This window comes from Equus caballus, chromosome 4 (genome assembly GCF_041296265.1).
Source record: "Equus caballus isolate H_3958 breed thoroughbred chromosome 4, TB-T2T, whole genome shotgun sequence".
Classification (NCBI taxonomy): Eukaryota; Metazoa; Chordata; class Mammalia; order Perissodactyla; family Equidae; genus Equus; species Equus caballus.
Genome location: NC_091687.1, coordinates 43,163,167 through 43,187,494, shown reverse-complemented (window position 1 = coordinate 43,187,494; position 24,328 = coordinate 43,163,167).

The following is a 24,328-nucleotide window of genomic DNA, read 5'->3' as shown; positions in this document are numbered from 1 at the left end:
ACTGTGATTCTACACTGTGGGCTGCATATTGTCCTTGAAACATTATTTGTGGAGAATTTTGATGCCTTGAATAAAGCTACCTTCTTTCAGAAAGCATTTTTATTTGTATTTATGTCAGGAGCCTAGAGGCATTACTAGTCTAAGACCAATTTAGATTAAAATTAAATTCATGGGCTTGATATTTTTTCAACTACTTAAATGATATGAATGTGGACTGCAAATTTTCACTAGGACCAGTTTGTAAACACAGCTTCTAAGGGAAAGATTTTATTTTTCCTCTGCTCTGCTCAGCACCAATACAGACACTTGGGGTTATTTTAGGTGGTGTAGGGGGATGAGTTTATCTCTTGTCATCCTTACCACAATGCTGCAGTCCTTTGGAATCTCAGCTTAACGTGGGGAGGGGTCCTAGTTGACTCCCTTCCATTGAGTATGCCCTGGAACTTGATGTGAAAATCAAAGTTCAAGTTTGACATAGCAACAGAGATTGGGTTGGTGGTTACCTTAGGGCAAGGGGGACAGGGGGAGGGCAAAAGGGGGGATTAGGCTCACATGGGTGGTGATGGACTGTAATTAGTTTTTGGGTGGTGAACATGATATTATCTACACAGAATTTGAAATATATTACTATGTACATCTGAAAGCTATATAATGTTATAACCCAATGTTACTGAAATAAAAAAATTTAAAAGAAATAATATCCAAAGTCAAAAAAGAAAGTTCAAGTTTTCAGAAATTGGCAAAGGCCCTGAGGACAATAGCATCGAATTTCTGAGCCTTCATTTTCCTCTTAGGCTTCATAGTTGCTTACTTTCTTATCAGCTCTTTGATGCCTTTAAGATCTTTTTATTATTATTATTTGATGCAGAACTTTTAGTTGTGGGAGGTTTTGGTATTTGATACAGAATGCATGGTTCAGGGAGGGATTGGTCCCAACAAATTGATCCGCCTTCATCACAGAAATAGAAGTCTCCTTCATGTCTTCTGGATCCTCCCATATCCTTTAGCTCCCCTCTTACCCTGAAAACTTGCTATTATCCAGGTTTCCATCCTTGTATTCTTTTCTATTTGTGTATGTTCTCCCTTGGTTTGGTGACATCCACTGGCATGGGTTGATTGCTACATTCCTGTCTTCTACTCTGAGTTGGACATTTCCATGTGGATGTATTTGCCTGCACCCTCAAGTCAGAATCTTTTCTCATGAACCAGTTCCTCCTGTCATATTCATCTGTGAAACAACACTATTTTCCCAGGCATCGTTCTCAATATGTAAAGTCACAATTGATTCTTCTTCATCCTGTGTAAGCAGTGCCTCACAGTTCTCCCACAGGCTTGCTATCTTCCAACTTGGTCACGTCTCATCGAGCCATTGCTAACTTTTACCTGGGCTCCCTTTCTCTGTAATCTTCCACCTCTGGCCCATTCTGGGCATTTCCTCCAGTAGTGAACGCCCTTTTTACGAAACGCTTCATGGGTTTACATTTCTCAATCAAAAAAGCCCAGACTCCTTAACCAGTTGTCATGTGAGCCCTACATGATCTTCTTCTAGGCTTTCTTTTCAGGCTTGTATCCCACTATACATAGGCATTAGGCCAACTCGACAACTTGCAAATCTCTGAAAACACTGTATATTTTTCTATTTCTATACTCTTGTACATTCCATTTGCATTCTGGAATAATCTCCTTCATGTATCTCTCTTGAAATCTAATCATGCTAGGTCGAATTCTAAATGTCGCTACCTCTAAAAATATCTTCCGTCTTCACCCTAGCCTTTTTTTCTAATACCCATAGAATCTCTTATATATCAGATTGAATCATATGAGATTGAAGCTTTGATAGGTCAAAATTGGCAATTTCATTTGAGTTGACCTAAAACCTAGCTCAGTGCTTTATGTAAAATTAACACGTGCATAATAAGTATTCACTTAAATGAGTGAAGGAACATTTTGACAAAAATAAGCAATACAGTCCAACAATGAAGGAAGATAAGTCTACTTTAATACTTTCAGAATAAGGAGAATTGAAATTTTACTCCCCTAAATGTATGAAGTATTGTCAGTGTACATTCATATACACATACAGTAAGTGAAATTGCCCAAGGAAATCAGAAATCACTATGGCTGGAATTCAGAGAAGAATAAGCATAGCAAAAGTAGCAGAATTACCCATGTTTGCAGCTCATACTCACTTCATAAGGCTCAATGGAAACTGATAAGCTACATGTACCCAAATCTACTTTGAACTAATTGAATGCAAGGGACTCTTTAAGAACAAAGTGTTATTATTGCAACAATACTATTGAAAACATCATGTGGTAATTGGAAAATAAAGTCAGGAACTGCAATTTAACTTAAAAATTAAAGGAAATTCATTTAAGAGCTCTCTTGGCATTTCACTTCTTGTTGCTAAAAATCTACTTTTAAAAGCCAAATTAACCAGATTGTCCATTAACATTGATCACATTAGCTAGATAATTTCCAGGTCTCGATCTTACTTATGCTGTGTGAATGCAGCATAATGTGAAAGTGAAGACAATGTGTCTTTCTTTTTTTCTTTTTTTTGGGTGAGGAAGATTGTCGCTGAGCTAACATCTGTGCCAATCTTCCTCTATATTGTATGTGGGACACTGCCACAGCACAACTTGATGAATGGTGTGTAGGTCTGCACCTGGGCTCCAAACCTGTGAACCCTGGGCTGCCAAAGTGGAGTGCATGAACTTAACCACTCTGCCACCAGGCCAGCCCCTGGGGACAATGTATTTTGATGCCTAATGTACTGTTTTCACAAGAATCCTCTCTGCCATGTCCATTGTTAGTTAGAACTGCTTTGTATTACATAAGCATGGAAGAGAACCATTAACAAGGACTTCTCTGATGTCATAAAAACAATGTCTCCTCTTTGCCCTCTTGTGTAATGAAGGACAGAGTTCACAGATAAATATGAATGGGACTCCGCCAAGATTTCCTTAGCAGTACCTGTAATAAAGACGCTGAGCTGAAAGGAAAAATCCTCCTCCATTTGCTGAATTGGCTACTTCACTTCACAGAGCTGTCCTTACAGCTTTTTATCACCAGGGAAACAAAGAATGTACCTTGAGCTCAGTGCCAACCTTTGCAACTCTCCCTCTTAAAATAAAATGAGTACATTTTGTACCACCTGCAGAACAGGAATAATTAAGCAATAAGCTGAAAAACATGAATACAACTTGATACTTTTCTCAATGAACTGATATGTATCCAACTAGGAAATCGAGAATCTTGCTTTTTGACAGAATAATTTTTAAAAATATTTATGGCGATGTTTTCATTTTTGTGCAATGTTGTGGTTACTTTCCTTTTAATTTGCTTAGGATTGTATGGGTTTGGTTGTACTATTGGTGGAGAAACTCTAGCATCTGCTCTATTTCAAACCAGAAGAGCTCTCAGATGTATAGTTAATGGCCATCCAGGATGGTTGCAGTGTTGCGTAAGCTTATAAAGCATGTTTGCTGGGGAAAAGTAAAAACAAAAACACTGAATCAACGACCTGAGTTTGATTCACAGTTACTACCAATGAGGTGTATAATCTTGAGCAAGTTTTTAACCTATTTTTTTTAACCTTTTCTTCCTTTCTATAAAATTAAAATGAGACTATGCACTTCTTACTTTATTAAGATGCTGTAGGGATTAAAGTATATTTCATAAAAACTCTATGAGGTGCAATATAGCATGCATCCATAAGGTATTACTGTTGTTAATTTCTCTCACAGAAAGATAACAATGTAATGAGAACAAAGAATACTTTAGGAACCGTGAGTGCTATGCATCACTTAATAAAAGGTTGGCTTTATTTCCCCAAATACTTTCTTTTGCTGTTCTGCTACTATTATTCAGACCATTAAGGGAAAATGGTGCGCCCTGTGAACAGAATTATGTATGACCTATTCTGTAATGCAAGTGGGAGCTCTGTTCTCTGATTGCAGCATTGTAATCTCCCATTACAGCATGCACGGTAAATCATTCTGCAGGCAGAAGGCAGGTTGGATCCTCAGGTAATCTGTGAACAGTGACACTCTTTATAACAAGGCTACGCCACTCTTTCCTCCGTGTGATGATGGTGTCTCCAGCATACATGGTACTGCATTTCCACTAGACAGTTAGATGTAACGATCAATAAAAGAAGATCTATTTTTATTCTGTGGAGCAGCTTCTAAAAGGTGCACAATGAGTAAGATATACATTGAACAACATAGCAGACCAAGAAGCACAGATGATATCAATCAAACCAATGATAAAATAGTAATATCTTACACTTGTATGACACTTTTTTGGTAAAAAATCAAAACAGAAACAGAGCCTTCTCATGGATGATTTTATTTGATTTTCACAACAGCTTCATGCGGTAGGTAGGCAAATTACATTTACTGCCATTTTTACAGACAGTGAGAGGGGTTAAGTGACTCGTCCGAGCTCACAGAAATTTTATGATTCCTACTACAGCTCTCTTTCTAACATTTCTGATTATGCAAAAGGCAGACAAGAAACATTCCACCGATTATGTTGCTTTATTAAATTTTTGTTTCTCACCTTCTCCAATGGAGTTTGTGACTAGGTGGAGGTAATGTGAAAAGGGAAAGGAGAGACAAGAAGAAAACATAAAAACGGTATTCTTCAAACTGCACAAAATTCTAATGTATTGGGGCTGGCCTGGTGGTGTAGTGGTTAAGTTCGCAGACTCTGCTTGGGCAGCCTGGGGTTTACCGGTTCAAATCCCAGGGGACAACCTACACACCACTCATCAAGCTATGCAGTGGTAGTGTCCCACATACAAAGCAGAGGAAGATTGGTGCGGACGTTAGCTCAGTGGCAATCTTTCTCACACAAAAAGAGGAAGATTGGCAACAGATGTTAACTCAGGGCCAATCTTCTTCACCAAAAAAAAAAAAAAAAAAAGTAATGTATTATGCTCATACATTTGGTTTTGAAACAGCCATCTAACAGCAGCATGTGGCATTCATTGGATTTTTTTCTGTAACTGAAATTAATTTGATTTTGATAATTTTACTGTAACCTTTGTGTAGGCACCTTAAGATGCTCTGAAATGAAAAGTATTAGTTGTTCATTTTTAATGATTTCCCAATAATCTGGATGCCTCCTGCCACATTGCCATACCTCCCTCCACATGTCACATACTCATACTGCTTTCCATGGCACTCCCACCAAATAAATAAATAAATAATGCATGTATGCATGCGTTAAGAATTTATAATTGGTCAGATAATTTTCTAGATTCTTTAGCAAATATTGTCTCCTTCCTGACTTGAAGAAACCGTAAGCTTTTCGACAGAGAAGGATCTCTTCAGTTAGGGGCCTGTACATTTTGAGAAATAGTGTTTGAAAGTGTTGAATGGAAGAAAACTCAATAAATGAGGATAATGTATAACTCTGGGGCTCCTAAAACTAGACGAGGGAGGTGGGAGTGTGACAGGTTTTTCATCAGTCTCTGCTCTTTTCGTATCTGGCATGGAATGGGTGCTTGGTAACTGTTTGCTGGTGGTTGGTTAGATGGGTGGATAAATTTAAAGTGACACACTCCAAGTGTAAACTTCCTGTAGAAATTATATCTTAAATATCTCTTGCACTTTTGAGCCCCAAATTGGCCCTGCAGGCCAATGTTGGGCAAAATCATAAAAAATTAAATTCTTTTTCACTTGACCTCTTACTCATCTTCTTGGCTCTTTGATTCACACAAAAGCGTTGAAGAACATGGTAGCATTTATTAATTACAGTGCAACTTTACATAACATCCTTATAATATATGTACGGCAGACATTATAATCAATACCCCTTCAAAGATTGAGAAACTGATGCTCAGAGAAAGGAGTGCAGCCAAGAATTTGGTCCAAGTTATCTGAATACAGACATGTCCTGTATCTTTCCTATCAGACTTTTCTCTGCTATCTCTTAGAATCTAGCTGTCAGCTACCTATCAATTATTCCACCAGTATTTATATGATAACTAATGATAGTGCTTAGACAATGCTTCCTAGGACACTTAAAGTCTGGAAAATGGCAGTTTTTTAAAAACCTTCAGGATCCAAAGGAACGAAATTATAAAGGTCAAAGGATAAATTGGCAGGGTTCATGTGTTTGGTCAGGAAACCCCACTCAATGCTTCCTTGAAGTCACGTTCTCAAAAGTCCTCTGTTGATTAATGTATGTATTCACACACATGGGAAGGATGGGAAGCAAAACAAAATTTTATTTATCTGTTAATGTCACATGCAGGTTCTAATCCTGACCCTACAAAGACATCCTTCATAATGTTCTCAATGACACACTTAATTTCAGAGTCTTAATAAAACAAAATTACACTTCTTCAGTTAATTTCTTTGCTTGTTTGTAAGTGAATTCCAATTGGAATTAAGTTTTTGCCTGGAAAACATGATCTATTCCAAATTTCAGCATTTTCTGTGTCTTTTAAGCACTGTCCATAAAGGCCTCTGGGAAAAGGTTTGAATTTATTTTTGATTATTTTGTTTCTTGCCCACTAGCCCCTTGCCTCCCTTTCATTTTTCTTTATCTCAATCAAGGCCATCCTGATTTTAAACTTGAATTTGGATTCTGAAATCCTCAGGCAACACTAAGTGTTGTCCTAGTTAATAAACAATAGTTATTTAGTGCAAAATTTGTCTGTACCTTAACAAAAAGGGAAAGGGTAAGAAATTGGCAAAGATTTGAATAGTGTGCTTCAACCAGCAATATGAGACATGTTTAAAGATAATTTTCTAGGTTTGCACTCATATATTACTATACTGCAAATATAATTTTTAATATTTTAATAGCTATATTTGAATATAATTGGTGTTCTTTGCAATCCTGTGTGTTTTACTTTGTGCATTTAAATATATTTTTCTGATTAGCAGTCCATCTCATGCTGCTAAAGAGTCCATGGCACAAAATAGGTTAATAACTCTTGCTCCACATGCTGGGATACTAGAGGTCAAACAAAAGACAAAGCTCCAAACACTCATTTACAGAAGTTTAGTGACATCAACACAAAAGGGCCTACTTGTTGTGGTGGCGAAATAAAATTAATTTAAAATAGATAGAGAAGAGATATAATGAAGAGAGATAATGGATGTAAACTTAGTTTGTAAAGTGTAAAATGGTTATGTAAATAATGATGTTACTGTTATCACAAGCAACAATATTAGTGTAAATAATAATATTTACTACCTCTTGAAAATTATTCCTTTTGCCAAGCTTTACGAAGTTTCTAGGATTCCACTCCAGTGGAAAGAAAATTTTAAATTTTATTTAATCTTCATTCAGAAGATAAACTGAATTATAAACTACCTATGTCCTCCTTCCGTATATAAAGCTTTTATTTCCCACCCCTCCCCCCCCAAAAGAAAAGGATTTGTATATCTTAAGTATGGTAATTTCTCTGTTTCAAATTTTGTGCTGCATATTCTGGTCCCTAGGAATAACTGAAGATTCTGGAAAAATATCATGTAATAATATCTTTTTAATTTATAAAATGAGATTTTTTGAAATATGTATCTTCCTGTTTCTACAGTTTTCTCCTCTGTACAAAGATTTTACATTTTGCAGCCACAGAACTTGATTTTTTTCTATCTTCATTCCAAAATATCTTATGAAATGAGGCATAAATATCACCCTAGACAAGAGACATTTCATGGAGGAAATGGAAGAGGGAGTTGAGGAACTCTCTAAATTGATCTACAAATTCAATGCAATCTATCAGAATTCTACCTGGCTTCTTTGCAGAAATTGACAAGCTCATATTAAAATTCATATGAAATTCAAGGGCCCCAGAATAGCCAAAACAATCTTGAAAAAGAAGAACAAAGTAGGAGGGCTAGCAATTCCCGATTTCAAAACTTAGTACAAAGCAATAATCAAGACGGTGTGCATTGGCATAAGTATAGAAATAAAGATCAATGGGATAGAACTAAGTTAGCCCAGAAATAAGCCTATCTATGACCAACTGATTTTCAACAAAGACTATTCAATGGGGAAAGAATCGTCTTTCCAACAAATGGTGCAGAGACACCTGGATGCAAAAGAATGAAGTGCGACCCTTACCTTACACTACATAAAAAAATTCACTCAAAATGGGTCAAAGACATAAGTGTAAGAGCCAAAACCACAAAACTCTTAGAAGAAAGATAGATGTTAAGTGTAAATTTTCATGACCTTGGTTTTGGTAATGGATTCTTAGATATGACAAAAAAGCACAAGCAACAAAAAAGAAAAAATAGCTAATTGGTCTTTATCAAAATTAAACTTTTCTGCCTCAAATAACCTCATCAAGGAAGTGAAAAGACAACCTACAGAATGAGAGAAAATATTTTCAAATCATATCTGATAAGGGACTCATATCTAGAACATAAAAAGAAGCCTTATAACTCAATAATAAAAAGAGAATGCAGATAAAAAATGAGCCTGGGTGTGGAGGACTGAAAACAGAAGAAGTGGTTGAAGGATTGCATAAAAAGCAGATGGGCTTCCAAAACCCAAATTCCTTTGTTCCCCACCTCAGCAGAAGGCTCTCACTTTCGTGAGAAAGAGCAGAAGGCTCTGAATATGAAACTCCAGGTATAACTGAAGGCAAGAATAAGGCTCTGAAATGGAAAACAGAAGTTTTCAGGGAAATCTTGTATTTCTACCAGAATATTGGCAATCAGGTTTATACCCCCAAGCAGGAAATTGGGAGATTTCTCCCTGGAAGAACTGACCAGCCCAAGAGAAAATTTGAGGTATGCTCTCAAAACACAGTCAAGTTTTTGCTTAATCACCCTAAGTGGCCCATTAGTCAGCAAGCCTTTCCCCTCACACAGAACTTCTAATCATCAATCAGCTTTTTAGTAACATGCTCCTGAATACATAAATGCAGGATCATCAGATAGATTAGGGAAATCTCAACTAAGAAGAATTATATACAAAAACACTTCACACTTATACTACACATCTGTACACAAAAACCCAACAATAAGCAATATTCTTAGCTAAGAGAAAATATTAACCCATGAAATAAGAATAAGATACTATAAAAAGGAACCCTCAATAAATAAAAAAGAAGCCATGGAAATTCCAAAAAGATGGAGAGAACAGAAAGTTTTAAAAATTCAATAAAAGTGTTGGAGGATAAAGATGAGGATGTCTCTGAGAAAGCTGAAGTAGAAGATAAAGGGGTAGAAAACAGAGAGAAAGGAAAACTATAGGATCAGTTCACAAGATCCAAACTTGAATTACTAGGAAATCCATGAAAGAACAGAGAAAAAGGAAAAGAAGGCACTATCAAAGAAGTAATAGGATAAAATTTCCAAAAGCGAAGGCCATGATTTAGCAGATTGAAAGGACTCATCCTGCATAATGGATGAAAAAATCCATATTTAGGCACATTATCATGAAATTTTTGAACACTGTAGTTAAAGAGAATATTCTGCAAACTATCAGAGAGAAAACCAAGAATGAAGAAAACTTGATACCAAGGAAACAATAAAATTACACACAGGAGAGAGATGAAGGAAAATTTCACGACAACAGTTGTGCAGATGGAAGGGGAAGAGACGAGGCTTCACTGGGACATTGCCAAGAAAGAAAAACGGACTTACAGAGTAGCTGATATGTTAGCCATATTTAGCAGAGTTTTAAAGTTCTGTGAGAAAATTTGTGGCTGAATTAATAATAGGTGCATATAAAAGTAAGGAAATTTTTTAAAAAACAATTATTAACCTTAGGGAAACAAAACAAAGAAAGGAAATACAGTCACTCTATAGCATGTAGTTCAACTATTACAATATTTACATATATTTTAAAATGTAAATATAGAACAATGATCTAACCAAAACTATGACATAACCAAAGTAGAAGAAGGGGAAAACGAAGAGGGAGAACACATTGCAGCTATTGACAATAGCCAAAATGTGGAAACAACCTAAGTGTCTATTGACAGATGAATGGATAAAGAAATGTGTTGGGGCTGGCCCGATGGTATACTGGTTAAGTTTGTGCACTCTGCTTGAGTGGCCCAGGGTGCACAGATTTGGATGCAGGGTGTAGAACTACACGCTGCTCATCAAGCCATGCTGTGGTGGCGTCCCATATATAAAATAGAAGAAGATTGGCACAGATGTTAGCTCAGGGCCAGTCTTACACACACACACACACACACACACAAAGAAAATGTGGTATATACATATGTATATATATGTATATGTATATACAATGAAATATTATTCAGCCGTAAAAAGAGAAAGAGGTCCTGTCATTTGCAGCAACATTGATGAACCTGGTAGACATTATGCTTAGTGAAAGAAGCCTGTCACAGAAGGACAAATACTGCAAGATCTCATTTATACAAAGTATCTAAAATAGTCAAACTCGTAGAAGCACAGAGTGAATGGTGGTTGACAGGATCTAGGAGAAGGGGGAAATGGGGAGTTGTTCAACAAATATAAGGTTTGTGGGGCCGGCCCCATGGCCAAGTGATTAAGTTCGCATGCTCCACTTCAGTGGCCCAGGGTTCCTGGGTTCGGATCCTGGGTGCAGACCTACGCACTGCTCATCAGGCTGTGCTGCGGCATCCCACATTGAAGAACTAGAATGACTTACAGCTAGGATATGCAACTATGTACTGGGGCTTTGAGTAGGAACAGAAAAAAAGAGGAAGGTTGGCAACAGATATTAGTTCCGGGCTAATCTGAAAACAAAAATAAATACAAGGTTTCAGTCATGCAAGATGAATAAGTTCTAGAGATCCGCTGCACAGCATTGTGCTTATAGTTAACATTACTGTACATTACTGTGTTCTACACTTAAACATTTGTTAGGAGAGTAGATCTCATGTTATGTGTTCTTACCACAACAGTAAAAATGATTGACTTGGAAAATAAGATAATTATTAAGAATGGAGTCAAATGGTTTCCATTATAGAAGATAGACCAGTAATCCAAATGACTGGCCTCAATAGCTTTGGTAAATAGAGAAGTCTGAGTCTGCTTCTGCTTGTGCATTAGCATTCAAGTTATCTCAAAGATGGGCTGAGGAGGCTTTGGGCAGACCAGCATCCCATGAATAGAAATTCCAGAAGACAGGAACCATAGACAGAATGAAAAGAGTTTGATTAGGATGCTTTTTACAAATGTGAAACTGTCACATTTTGCTATGAGTCAACAAATAAATTTAAAAAAGAAAAAGAAAGAAAGAGAAGAGAGGCCAGTAAAAGAGGAAAGTCATCATCTTCCTTATCAGGAAGTCAGTGTATAAGTCTAAAACTGAAAAATACAAAGTAGCAGTGTAGGAGTGCTGTTTTATAAACATGATATATTATGAGTGGGTGGAGGAATAAAGTTGAGTAGCCATTTATGGAAAGATTTTTCTTTAGCAGGAGAAATAAAGAATGACTTCATAGAGGAGAGGTCTTTATCAAATTTCTTTTGGTTGCAAGAAACAGAATCTCACCTGACCTGCCAAAGCAAAAAAGAAAGAAAGAAAGAAAAGGGAGCGGGGGGGGGGGGGGTGGTTTACTATAAAGATACAAGGGTACTTCCTGGAACTTAAGTATGGAAAGTACAGCTAATGCCTAGTGAGGGACTGGAACTGGGAATCTCGTGCCAAATGGAACAAGGGTTACTATATCTACCCCTTCAGAATCACAAGGTCTATGATCTTTGCTTTTCTTTGTTCATCTACCTTTACTACTATTTATAGAATGGCTTTCTCTACTTCTGAGCATGGTTCCTACAGAATGACATTCTCAGCCCCAAAGCCTACATCATCTAGGTCCAAGGGGGATCATCAGAAACTCACTAAAACTTCTGAATCCCAGTTCCAAATAACCAGAAGAGAGGATCTGAGTATCTCAACTTTGATCAGGTATCAATTCTGGCCATATTAGCAACTGTAAAGGTAGAGGGGTCGTTTATAACAAATAAAGCAGCAGAAGCCTCTACTGTGGCCAGAGAGTGAAAGGAACTCAAAGAAGGAGGGGTGTAGGGTAGGCAGAAATCCTGACAGGTGTCCATCATATATTTTCATGATAGGTATGTTTTGGGCAAAAGAGATATTGGTAAAGAATTCCAAGCAGAGGAAAGAACTGAAGCAAAGCAAGCAAGTGCAGGTCCTGCGTGGATGCCAATATATGATTCTGTTTAGCTAGCAGGGATAATGCAGGAATGCAATGCAAAACAAGGTTGGAAACACAGATTCTATGACCTTCAGACCTAATCCCACTCTTCATCTTTGCCTCCTGGCTGAAATATCCAGGGTTCTGTTTGTCCTTTGCTGATGGTTGCTGTGTTTCGTAATGTTGGATTGCTTAGAGGATTTGAAAACCAACCTGTTCAGGCCTGTCTGCAAAAGCTTATAGAGGTAAAGGAGTGAAAGGTTTGTATGAGCATCCTGCCTAACACTGTACAAGGGAACATTTAATATCCTAAATCCTCAATTAAAATGGTTTCATAATTATTTTTCCTAGTGAAATTTTAACTAAATTTATACTTAAGAAGCATTTAAAGTACTTTCGAGAGAAAAGGTGATTTTTCAAGCGTCCAGTATAACATCAAATCCTGAATGCCATCACTTGACAGAGGAAATGATTTTATAAGAGAATAGAAAAATTTCCTAGAAAAATACCAAAGTAAAAAACAAACCAAGCTTCTTTGACAGAAGAAATAAAATGGACAAACATCTCTGAAGATAAATTTTTGAAAATGTGAGAAGACACTAATCAGCAAGATTAGGAATAAAACAATCAACGATGCTTCAAAGATTAAAAAGGTAACAAGTAGGTATTATGAACAACTTTACATGATGCATTTGAAAACTCAAATGAAATGGATAAACCTCTAGAAAAAAATATGACGTCAAAATTTATTTAGGAAGAAATGGAAAATTTAAAGTCATATAACCATAAGGGAAATTGAATCAGAAGTTAAGAATTTTTTTCAGACACTACTTTTTACAGACAGTGTTGCCAGCAATTTCCAACAAATAGTCAAGGAAAAAATAAGTCTTCAAACATTCAAGGAAAAATAACTCCAATCTCACACAGCTATCTCAGTGTATAGAAAGTGGGAATATTACTAGCTAGCTTTACTAGGCTAGTGTAACTTTGATACAAAACCCAGTGAAACATGAGAACAAAATTGCAGATCAATCTTGCTCATGAACACAGACACAAAATTAGAAACTTAAGAAACAGAATCCAGAAGTTTGTGTGTGTGTGTATGTATGTTTTAAGATAATGCATCATTTGGTTGACCCCAGCAGTGCAAGTCTGATTTTATGTAAGAAATAAATTAACATATATCACCATATTGACTGACAAAAGGAGAAATTGTATAATCATCTCAATAGAAATAGAAAGAGCAATTGATAAAATTCCACATCCTTTTCTAAATTAAAAGAAAATAAATTAGAAATAAAAGAGGCCTTCCTTAAATTGAGAAAGGGTAGCTACAGAAAGCCTACATCCAGCATTATATTTAACAGTAAAATATTTAAAGCATTCCTTTTGAGGTTATGAACAAGACAAGTGTATCTGCTACCACCATGTGTGTAATATTGTACTGGAAGGCTTAGCCAGTAATCAAGCAGGAAAAAGTAATAAACGGTATGAGGATTGGAAAGAAAGCTGTCATTACATATCATCACACATCATTACTTGTGGATGTAAACTTTATGTGGGAAATCCAAAAGGAGCTACAAATAAATTATTAAAATTAATAAGGTAATTTAGCATAGTTGTAGGATATAAACCTCAATATACAAAAATAAATTTCAACAAACATAAAATGAAGTTTAAAAAATATATTTACAATAACATCAAACTTATAAAATGTATAGGAATAAATATAAGAAAATTGTTCAAGATCGTCATGAAAAAAATTATAAAACTTTATTGAAAGACAAAGAAAACCTACATAAACATATGTATACACATCGTATACATGGATAAGAAGACTTGACATCATAGAAACACCAATCCTTCCCAAACTGACCTGTAATTTCAATGTTTTTCCCATCAAAATCCCAGTAGGTATTTTGTGGCACTTGACAAGCTGATTTAAAAATGTATATGGAAGAGCAAGGGCCCAAGAAGAAGAAAAAGAAAAAGGAGTGCTTACTTTATCACATAGAATTATTATAATGCTCTAATAGTTAAGACCAAGGGGCTCTATCATGGGATAGTCAAATGAAACACAACAGAAAGTCCAAAAAGTGATCCACTCAAATGTGGATCTTTGATATATGACCAAAGGTATGTAGAGGTCATTGGAGAAAGAATGTTCTTTGCAATAAATTATCCTGGCACACTTGAGTATCCACGGGTGAAAATATAAAATCATATCCCTACCATACACTATGTTTAAAAACCAATCCATTAAATTAAGTTTTAGATGAGAAAGGCAAAGCTAACAACATAGAATATTCTTTTGATCTCCATATAGGGAAGGATTTCTTAAAATACAAAAACCATAAAGGAAAAGTTAAATTCTATGATTTAATTCAAAAGACATAAAAAATAGTTAAAAGAAAATACACAAGCTATGAGAAGAGATTTTTAACACACAAAACTGAAAAAGATTAATATCCAAAATATGTTTAAAAATCAAACAAAAATAAAAACATTTCCTGCAAATGAATTAAAAGAGAGAAAACAATTCGACAAAAAGGGGCAAAATCTTGAATGAGAATTTCACAGATGAATAATCATAAGTGGACATAAACACAGGAAAAGATGCTCAACTTTATTAGAAATGCTGAAATGTAAATTCAAAATATAATGAGATAATATCACACCCCAAATGGAAGATAAAGTCTGGCAACATTACATGCTGGTGAGGATGTGGGAAAAGGATGGATTTTATACCGCTGACATGAGTATCAATACCCCATGACCCAGGAATTCCACTCCTGGAAATCCACTTGCATATGCAGCAAGAGAAATACCCGAGAAAGTATATAGTAGCACTATTTATTATCTCAACAAATTCTAAATGACCCAAATGCCCATCAACAATAGGACCAACAAATAAGTTGTGTGTTACTGCCATGGATTACTGTGCACTAGTAAAATTTAACAGATTTCAGCTACACAAAACAACATGAATTTTAAAAAATTTTATTAAAAATATATATGGTATGATCCGTTTCATATAAAGCTAATATGTTGTTGAGCGATTCAAGGAAAAGGTAATGCTATTATAGGAAGAAATGAAATTATAAACACAAAATGCTGGAGCATAGTTATCTGAGACAGAAAATGGAATGAGGTAAGAAAGGGACACACAAGAAACTTTAATATTGTTGGTCATGTCCTGTTTCTGGACTGGACAGTGGATAAGTGAATGTTCATTGTATTTATCCCTTACATCTTACACATGTTCCATAAATATTTTTGCATGGGTCTCAGTTTTTAAATTCTTAAAAGTTGTTTAAGTATCTCAAGCATAATAACAACTTTTCAACACTCTGCATTAGCACAATCTGAGAGAGTCTGTGCTCTGGTCAAAGGATCCAATCGGCTGAATCCTATGGGAGCAAAATCCCAAATGCAGAAATGAATGCATCAGACCACTGTAGCCTGTCACACCCAGTCACCTCATCTCACTTCTCTTGTTCCAATTCTTCTTTTGCCAACCCATCTCCCAATTATAAATTTTACATCCCACATCAATTTGCCCACAGGGAGAGCGGGTACCGATCAACAAACATGAGTCACCAGAGAGCTTGATAGCTCCATTCCTCACTGTAATTTAAAGCTGGCATTCTGGCTGATATTTTAAATTCTATAAGCATCCTCAGGGACAATCTATGCCTGCTGAAGAGAAGAAGGAAAGATGAATCATTCCAAGGACAAGTGGAAGGGGAAGCTGAGAAGGAGGCAGAAGGGGAGAAAGCCATAAATCAGATACAATAACAAGAGACTTTATTATAGGGCACTTAAACTGGTTGCATGCGGAAACATGAGTGTTTACAAAGCAAATACACAACTTATAAAGTAGTGCCATCACAGAAGACAGTATCCTGTAGTGGAAAGAACAAAGTTTTCAGAGTCAAATTTGGCTTGTGTACTGGCTTCCTCAATCCTGAGCTCTGTAAGTCTCAGTATATTTATCTGTAAATGAAGATAATAATACTGGTGACGAATAAAGATAATATACTGCAGCTCTTCTCAAAGGAAGGCAATTTGGTAACATAGAGGGGCTTGGGTTTTGATGCCAGACTCCAGCCTGATTCTGGCTCCACTACCTTCTAGTTTTATAGTCTCCAAGACTCATTTTTCTCATCTATAAAATAGGGTAATGAGACCTACCTTGGGGATGTCATGAGACTTAGAGATAATGAGCCCAGTATTGACACTTACAAAGTGTTCAACAAAGCTTACATAATATTATTGTTACTGGATGTTGATTTGTTATTAAAAAAGCAAGATCAGACATGGCTAGGACATGGAAGTGGAGAGACTCTGGGGACAAGGAGAAGGTGTAGTTACACTGATAGGCCATCAGCATGAGCTGAGGCAGGAGGGCAAAGAGAAGAAATAGTAGTCAATAGCTACATGGGGCTGGCTATGGTAAACTAAGGAGGAAGCACCAAGCAGGAAGGAAACTGGCCTTAGGTTGGTCTGATCATGGCATCAGTGATTCAGATATGGGGCTTCTACTCAAAGACAAATATCTATTCACTGGAAAGGAGACTGGAAAGGAGTCCCGCCAGTCAGTCCCAGAGGAACGTGGGTAGCAGATGGGTAATCGAGATAAGGATTCTGACCCAGATGTAGTTGACAGACATAAGATGGGGAATTAGGTGGTGGAACTGTGGCATAAGTCACAGTATTAATCACATATTCAAAGCAAGAGTCCACAAGATCACAGCAAGGCTGACAGATGCAGAGCTGGCTTTGGCTTCTTAAATATTCTAACCAGGCTAAAGTAATCATTCTCTCCTCTGAGAAAGGAATGTTCAGGAGCTCTAGGGTGTAGTGTCTGGGGAACTCATCGTGGCAAGGGGATAGAATATTACTTAACCTGGGGCTATATTACACAGAACAGAGGGAAAGTTCTGTGAAGCAAGATGCTGGACAAAAGCTAGATGCTGGCCAGCCACATCATCCAGAACAAGGCCAGGCAGAGTCCTAGTCATCAGGATGGAAGGCAGGCTTGAAACCTGGAGTAACCTGTGCTAGCAAAAGTTTCTACAGATGGCATTTTATATGATGTGTGAGGGCTTGAGAAATAACATGTGGATGGGAACAATCAAAGGCACAGAATTTGCTTGACACAACTGTGCAGGTGTCTACACGTCTCAGTTGCAAAGGTGACGGGGTTTTATCTGTAAGGAGCCAAGCACATCCCATTTTCAGAATGGCTGAGATTGGCAAAAAGGGCCTACTGTGGAGCTGATGCCCATCGCATGACCCAATCCCAAACCCACGCTTCTTAGCTTGAGCCATCTCTGCTAGTTCTTAGGAATGACAGAGCAAAATGCTCCTCACAAAGATATCTGCCCCTGAGTTCCTGGCTATGCTGGATGCAAACTTGGTGTTTGAAGAATAAAAATCAATTTCCTGAGAGAACTCTATAGAAGAGTGTGTCATTTCAAAGTACTATGAAGAGTTCTATAAATATAGTTGACTTGGAAAATTACTTTGAAGGGAATACAATTGTATTTCTTGAATGGGAAGCTAATCTAGTTTCAGAATAACTTTTTCAAGACAATTTTTCTTCCTAGTTGCCCTCTCACTGAGGACTGGAGAAGTGTTCTAATACAGTAGATACTTGCTTGCAGCTGCCTAGGTTTACTTTATAGCTAAAATTAATTTCAGCACATGCATTATGGTTTGGGCTGCGGAGTGTCACTTGGCTTAAACATGATTCCCTACTCAGGGCACCAAAGAGTGCTTTGATTTTATGTTTGGTAGGACAGGTAGTTCCTTCCTCTGTTACTAATAATCTCTTTTATTAATCATCAGCTTTGCCAAAAAAAATTGCCTGGATGCTTTTGAGCATTAATGACAAAAGTCTGCTTTTTCCAAATGCCCTCCAACTTGAGAAGAAATAAATCCCCACAAATTCTACCTCCCACACCAGGGGGGTTTATTCCATCTGAAGTTAGAGCGAAAAGCAGACTTAGGGAAATAACTGGACTTTCTAATCCCGATGTAAAAGGTTTAATGTCTTAGTTCACAACTCAAGAATTTTAATTAATAATAATACTGTTCTCTGGTTCTTCTATTCACCCTTTTACTTGGTTAAATATCAATTTATTAATTCTAGTAAATATTTATTATTTGTTTATTCTAAAATGTCTACTATTTCACTGCACATGACATCTCTAAAAATACAAGATTCATCAGTAAAGCCATCACAATTGTCATTTCTGGTGCTTGGTTCTCTTCAGTACTCTAGGGGGAAAAGTCCTTATGCCTTTCCTCTGTTCTGGCTTCGAGAGGAATTTAAATATTCCTCCATTAAAAAGTCTGTTTCTACCAGCCTCAGCCTCTGTGGCCATCCAAACTGCTGACCTTTCTCTGGAATGTCAGCTCTTTAACTGGAACTCCTTAAGTTTCCAACTTAAACTAGCTTCAAGCCTATTTTGGGGAATTGGACTTTTGTTTACATACGAGGAAAATAAAATTGCTTTTTTTTTTTTTAAGTAGACATGCTGGAGCTGTGTTCTGAATGAGGAGCAGGACTTATCACTTTTATTTGGGAAGATTTGTTTCTGGGTCTTATTGTGATTCTGTTAGAGAACCACCCGTGGGCATGTCTGGAAGAAAGAACTTGAGAAAAAGCAGGAGCTAAATTGTGTTGCTTAATAAAGTTACAGGGATTCTTGGCTTGTTCCCTGGCAGCTAGAGGAGAATAAAGTATTAAGGACCCCAGGAAATGTGAGGAAGTGGGAAGACGGGAAATTGCAGACCCCAGCAACCTGAGGCATTAGCATCTGAAGAGAAAGATGGCCCCTAATGGATTCCTGTGTGTATGGATTGGCCAAGTTCTTCAGAAATATTGAAATCAGCCATCCAATTAGCTTCTTCACCTCTGCTATGATCCCTCTATTATCCCCAAATCTTTATTAAAATCCGGTGACAATAGCTGCTTTGTGGTATATTTACCTTGGAATGAAGGAGAGGGTAGCTTATGCACATTTGGGACAAAGATGAAGAAAGGAGAGAGCAGGCAGCAAGAGTGATGAAAAACATGTATGGGTGACTGAGGCAAGGCCGGGAGTTCTGAGGGACAGATGACAAATGGCAACCAGAAGAATGTACACTTCTCCCATTCCAGGAGCCCTACAAGCATTAGAGAAGGAGCTGACCTTCCTAAAGCTGCATGGCATGGGGAAGGAGCTGAAGCAAGACGTGTTCCCAGAACACTAGAAGACTCAGACACCTATCAATTACGTATAACATACAAACTTCTTTTTTTCTCTTTAAAAAGTCAATATCATTTCACCTTATAATGACATTTATGTGGAAAAAAGCTCATTGCCATATTCTTATGGTCTACTCTCTTCAGTCCAAAGCAAACAAATCCAAAGGAACTGGTTGTTCTCTGACAATCCAACTAACAGAAGACTTGTTTTGTTAGGCTAGGACAAAAGACCCTTGTTCTATTTTATGTCTTATAGTGGTATTCAAACATTCCTGTGAGGAGAGCATTTGCAGCTAAGTCACGTTGGTTTCTGGCTGCTCCACTAACCACAATCCTCCTCAACTTCATTGCTTTCAAAGAAGCAATGGAAGCAAGGAGACAAAGTTATGACTCTCTATAGACAGATGACATAAAACGAGGATGAACCTCGCAGACACTGGGTTCTTTGCTGATAAGTCCAGAATCAGCTCCTGGATTCATCTCAAAACCAGACTCCTGGCAGCCACTAGGGGTCAGTTGGAACTGGCATGTGAGATGTAATGGACACCTCTGTGCCCTGTCTCTTCCTCTTAGCTCACCTTTCACTACAGACATTGCTGCCGCCAGTGCCTCTGCTTGCAGGTGCATCCTGATAACACTTCAGATTAACTTCACCACTTGTCTCTTGCTTTCTGAGGTAGGGCTTTTCTGTCACTCTCTTGAAGGACCCTTTGGGAATCTGTCACACTCCCTCACATGTGCAGCCTGGAAGCACAAGAGAGCTTGTGCCTTTAGGGCAACTCTTGACCAATGGGGGATGGGAGCCAGTGGATAAGAACTAACTGCCCTCTTTTCCATCCCCCGGGTGGCCCACTCTGAGGCACAGTCTACACTGCTTGTCAGAGAATCCCAGTTGCCTACAGCAGTGACCAACTCAAGAATGCACCCTGGTGTCAATTTTCCCTCTTGCCCTCCTTCTCTCTCCACTGTCTTCTGCTCCTTATTCTTGGGACTGCTTCCCAAAATGAAATACCTGCATGCAAGCTCTTTGAGGGGAAAACCAGGCCTAGTAAACTATACCACAACTAGTGAAATGAGTCAGTTTTATAAATAAAATAATTTGATTTTTACGTTGTTATGATTCTTTTATAGTCTCTCCCTCAAGAAATCCAGAAAGGATTTAAACATATGGCATGACAAATTGTCCTTTACACCTCTTCATTGCATGACATAAAATATTGTCATGTAGATTAATTTAATCTCTAATTATTTCATGTTTGCATTTTAAAAATAATCTATAGATGTTTGAAATATTTGCACTTAGTTTTATTACTGACAATTTAAAGTAAACAGAACTTTCCATGTATCTTTTAATTTTACTTTAGAGCTACCTTTATATTTATTCCTATTTAGTATATTGACTTATTTTTACACTTGGCACTTATTTTTGTGAGTTATATGAGATAGTTTTGATAGAACCTGATGTCAGATTTACCGACATTGTCCCTGCCCTCTTGGAAATTCTGGCTGTTAATGAGTGTCCTGTCCTCCTTACGCTTTAAAACAAAAAGGAGGGATCTGAGGTGCCTCAGGACAATCAAGACTTGAGGTTTGTTCTCTGATGTTGCTGCCTGGTTTCTAGAAGTCCATGGAAATGGGAGTTAGAGGGTCAAAAGTAAGTAATTATGATATACCTCAGTGGACAGTTGTGATGAGGGCAAGGCAAATAGGTAGCAAATATCTACAACACTCCAATTCCAAGTCTTATGATTAGAATAATGCCCCTCCATCTGGCCGGTGAAGGCGAGTTTCTTCTGTTTGATCACTCCACCTTTGTTCAGTCTCATGTTCATCATTTAGCAGCTATCTGCATCCCCGTTTCATTACGGCACTGAGAAGGATATATTTTCACTGTGGTGCTGGGTACCACCTGCCCGGGAAGCTGGCATCACAATCTTCCACCTAGTTAGGAGTGTCTGAGAATGGAGACAGGGTGTGAAGTGGTCTTTTGTTTCTCGGGGCCATGGGAGAATCAGCTTTTATCATCTTTAACTATTTGTCTTATCTTTGAAGGAATGAACATCCAAGTGACTGGAGAGTAGTCTTGAGTAGCATAAATAAAGGATGAAGTCCTCATTTGTTTCTCTTGACCTGATAACCTATTCACTTTTTAATACGCTCTTAAGAATTTCACCTCTTTATAGCTTATTGTCTTATTCTTTTGTAATGTAAAATAATCTTTACACCATTTCAAAGGCAAAGGGAGAAGCCCCTTTAGGAAGTTAGCTTGTGATAACTTGTGGTAAGTTATCTCTTGACTTTATGAGTGAGGTAGGAGAGCACAGGGATGAAGCAGACGTTCTCTGGTTCCATTCTGAGAAAGGCTGCTCAGAACCAAGGAACAGTGATGATTACAGGATTGAAGCGGTGAAAAGCAGGCGAAGGTAACTTCTAAAGTGAAGTAATTAGTAATTAATGGTCTTAGGAAACAGACAAATTCTGATAAGATTACTGAGTCTTGAGGCAGCCCGGAATGAGAAAAACGAAAGCGTTTCCATAGAAAGGAAAGCATATACACATATATATATGCAAGTGAAGCTTACAGCAGTTTCTCAGTAATAAGTGAAATATTAAGTGAAATAACTGATATTTGGCTTATTCATAGCCTTTAATCTAAATTGCACTATTGGAATTTTTCTTCAATACCATCTAAAAAGCTATATAAATAAAAAGATACTTGCACCATTATTTATAATAGTGAAAAGTTCGAAACCATCTGAATAACACATCACACATTTATTGGTTAAACATATTATAACACATCAATTCAATGGAATATTTTGCAGCCATAAAAGTAAAGATTATGAAGACTATATACCAACACCATGGAAAACATTTCTGATACCTTTATTAGAAGGCAAGGTTTCTCAACCTCAGCACTGTTGACATTTCAGGCCAGATCACTGTTAAGGGGGTGGAGGACTGTCCTGCGTTGGTCTCTACCCACTAGATGGCTCAGCTGTGGCAACCAAAAATGTCTTCAGACACTGCTGAAAGTGCCAGGCTGTGCGTGGGGGTGGGGAAAACGTTCCTGGTTGAGAACTTCTGTTAAAGGGGAAAATCAAACTACAAAATTGCTTCTATATTATGATGACATCTAAGAGAAATGAAGTATGCACCGAGATCAGAACAAAGAGTAAACACAAAAATCACAACATTTATTTATCAGGTGGTGGTATTCTGAATAAAAATTCAGAATATAAATTCTGATTAGGAATATAAATTCTCAATAAATAAAAATTTGTAGAGAAAAATACCAGAATTGGAGTAACAGAATACTACAATTGTATTATTTTTGTAATAAAATGAATGGTTTGGTTAAGAGCATATTTTAGTAATTTGTTTTCTTTAGTCCTAGTAAAGCCTACCCATTGGATTTCAGTCACCTAGAACAAATTCCATGATTTACCTTCCAGCAGGTTCCCAGTCTCAGAGTTATGATACGGAAACATGGTTAGCTTTGTACCTCTTGTCTTTCTCAGTGATGGAAGGTCTGTGTTTTCATTTGTTAGGGCTGCCGTAACAAAGCACCATGGACTGGGTGGCTTAAACAACAAAAATTTATTGTCTCCCAGTTCTGGAGGCTAGAAGTTCAAAACTAAGACGTTGGCAGAGTTGGTTCCTTCTGAGGGCTGTGAGGGAGGGATCTGTCCCAGACACCTCTCCCTGGTTTGTAGATGACCATTTTCATGTTCCCACGGCCTTCTCCTTATATCTTCACATTGTCTTACCTCCGTCTTCTAATTTTCCCTTTTTATAAGGAGACCAGTCATATTGAATTAGGGTCCACACTAACGATCTCATTTTAACTTGATTACCCCTGTCAAGACCCCATCTTCAAATAAGGTCACATTCTGAGGTCATGAGGAGTTAGGACTTTAACGCATGAATTTGAGGTGGGGGGGGGGCACAATTCAACACATAACAGTCAGATCCTCAAGATGAGCAAGACGAGCTCTTTCTAACTGCACACAAAGCCCTGGAAATTTTGATATGCTCCTCACAGATTTCTTACAAATGGACAGGTGCCCTCTCTTGCTTCCCCTCCCTGCCCCATTCCCTAAGGGAGTGTCTTGCTTTAGGAAGCCACTGTTACTGATGAGACTGTGTGATATCTTTCAGGGGGTGTTGGACAAAGCCAGAAACCACTGGTTTTGGGTAATGTTTTAATAACCTAGATAATAAATATTTTAATATGCCAGTAAAGTGAGCTTTTGTTCCACATATCAACTACATGTAGATGAAAGGTTGAAAATAATATTCCTGTTATGACTTGAGAACAAAGTAGAAAATTTACACGTAATGGCCATGGGGTGGATTTATTTCCATAAAATGGCATTCTCTGCAGTTTCAATTTCATGTGAAGAATTCTAAAATTTCCAAGATGCTACTCAGCAGAGCCCTGCTTATTTATGTGCAGTGGAAGAACCAGTCATGGATTTTGGCTTAGTTTCCAATCTAAAAGAATTTAAGGAAAGTGTTATTTTCAGCCCTAAGTCTCAAAACTTCACCATATTCTAGTGTTAGATCAAACACAAGACATAAATTTAGCTTTCTATGGATTATATGGACCCAGATTCAAAAGTTGATGTTAAATTGAGACCATTTCACAGAAATTTTAGTACATATATTAAGTAACCTGGATATGAGTAACTGTCTTACTAAGTAGTATTGAGCCCTTTCACAAGTAACTCGGATGCCAGAGGGGGCCTATATGCCTGTGTTCATCTATGCTCTTTTCATATTAGCCAAGTAGAAATCCAGATTCAGAATTCATCCTCTTCCCAGATTTCCACAAGAAATGCAATGATTTCAAGTATACATTTGGATTTGTGCATACACTGATGATCTGGAGATTACTAAGAGCCCAGCGCACAGCTTCTTTCTCTTTTCTT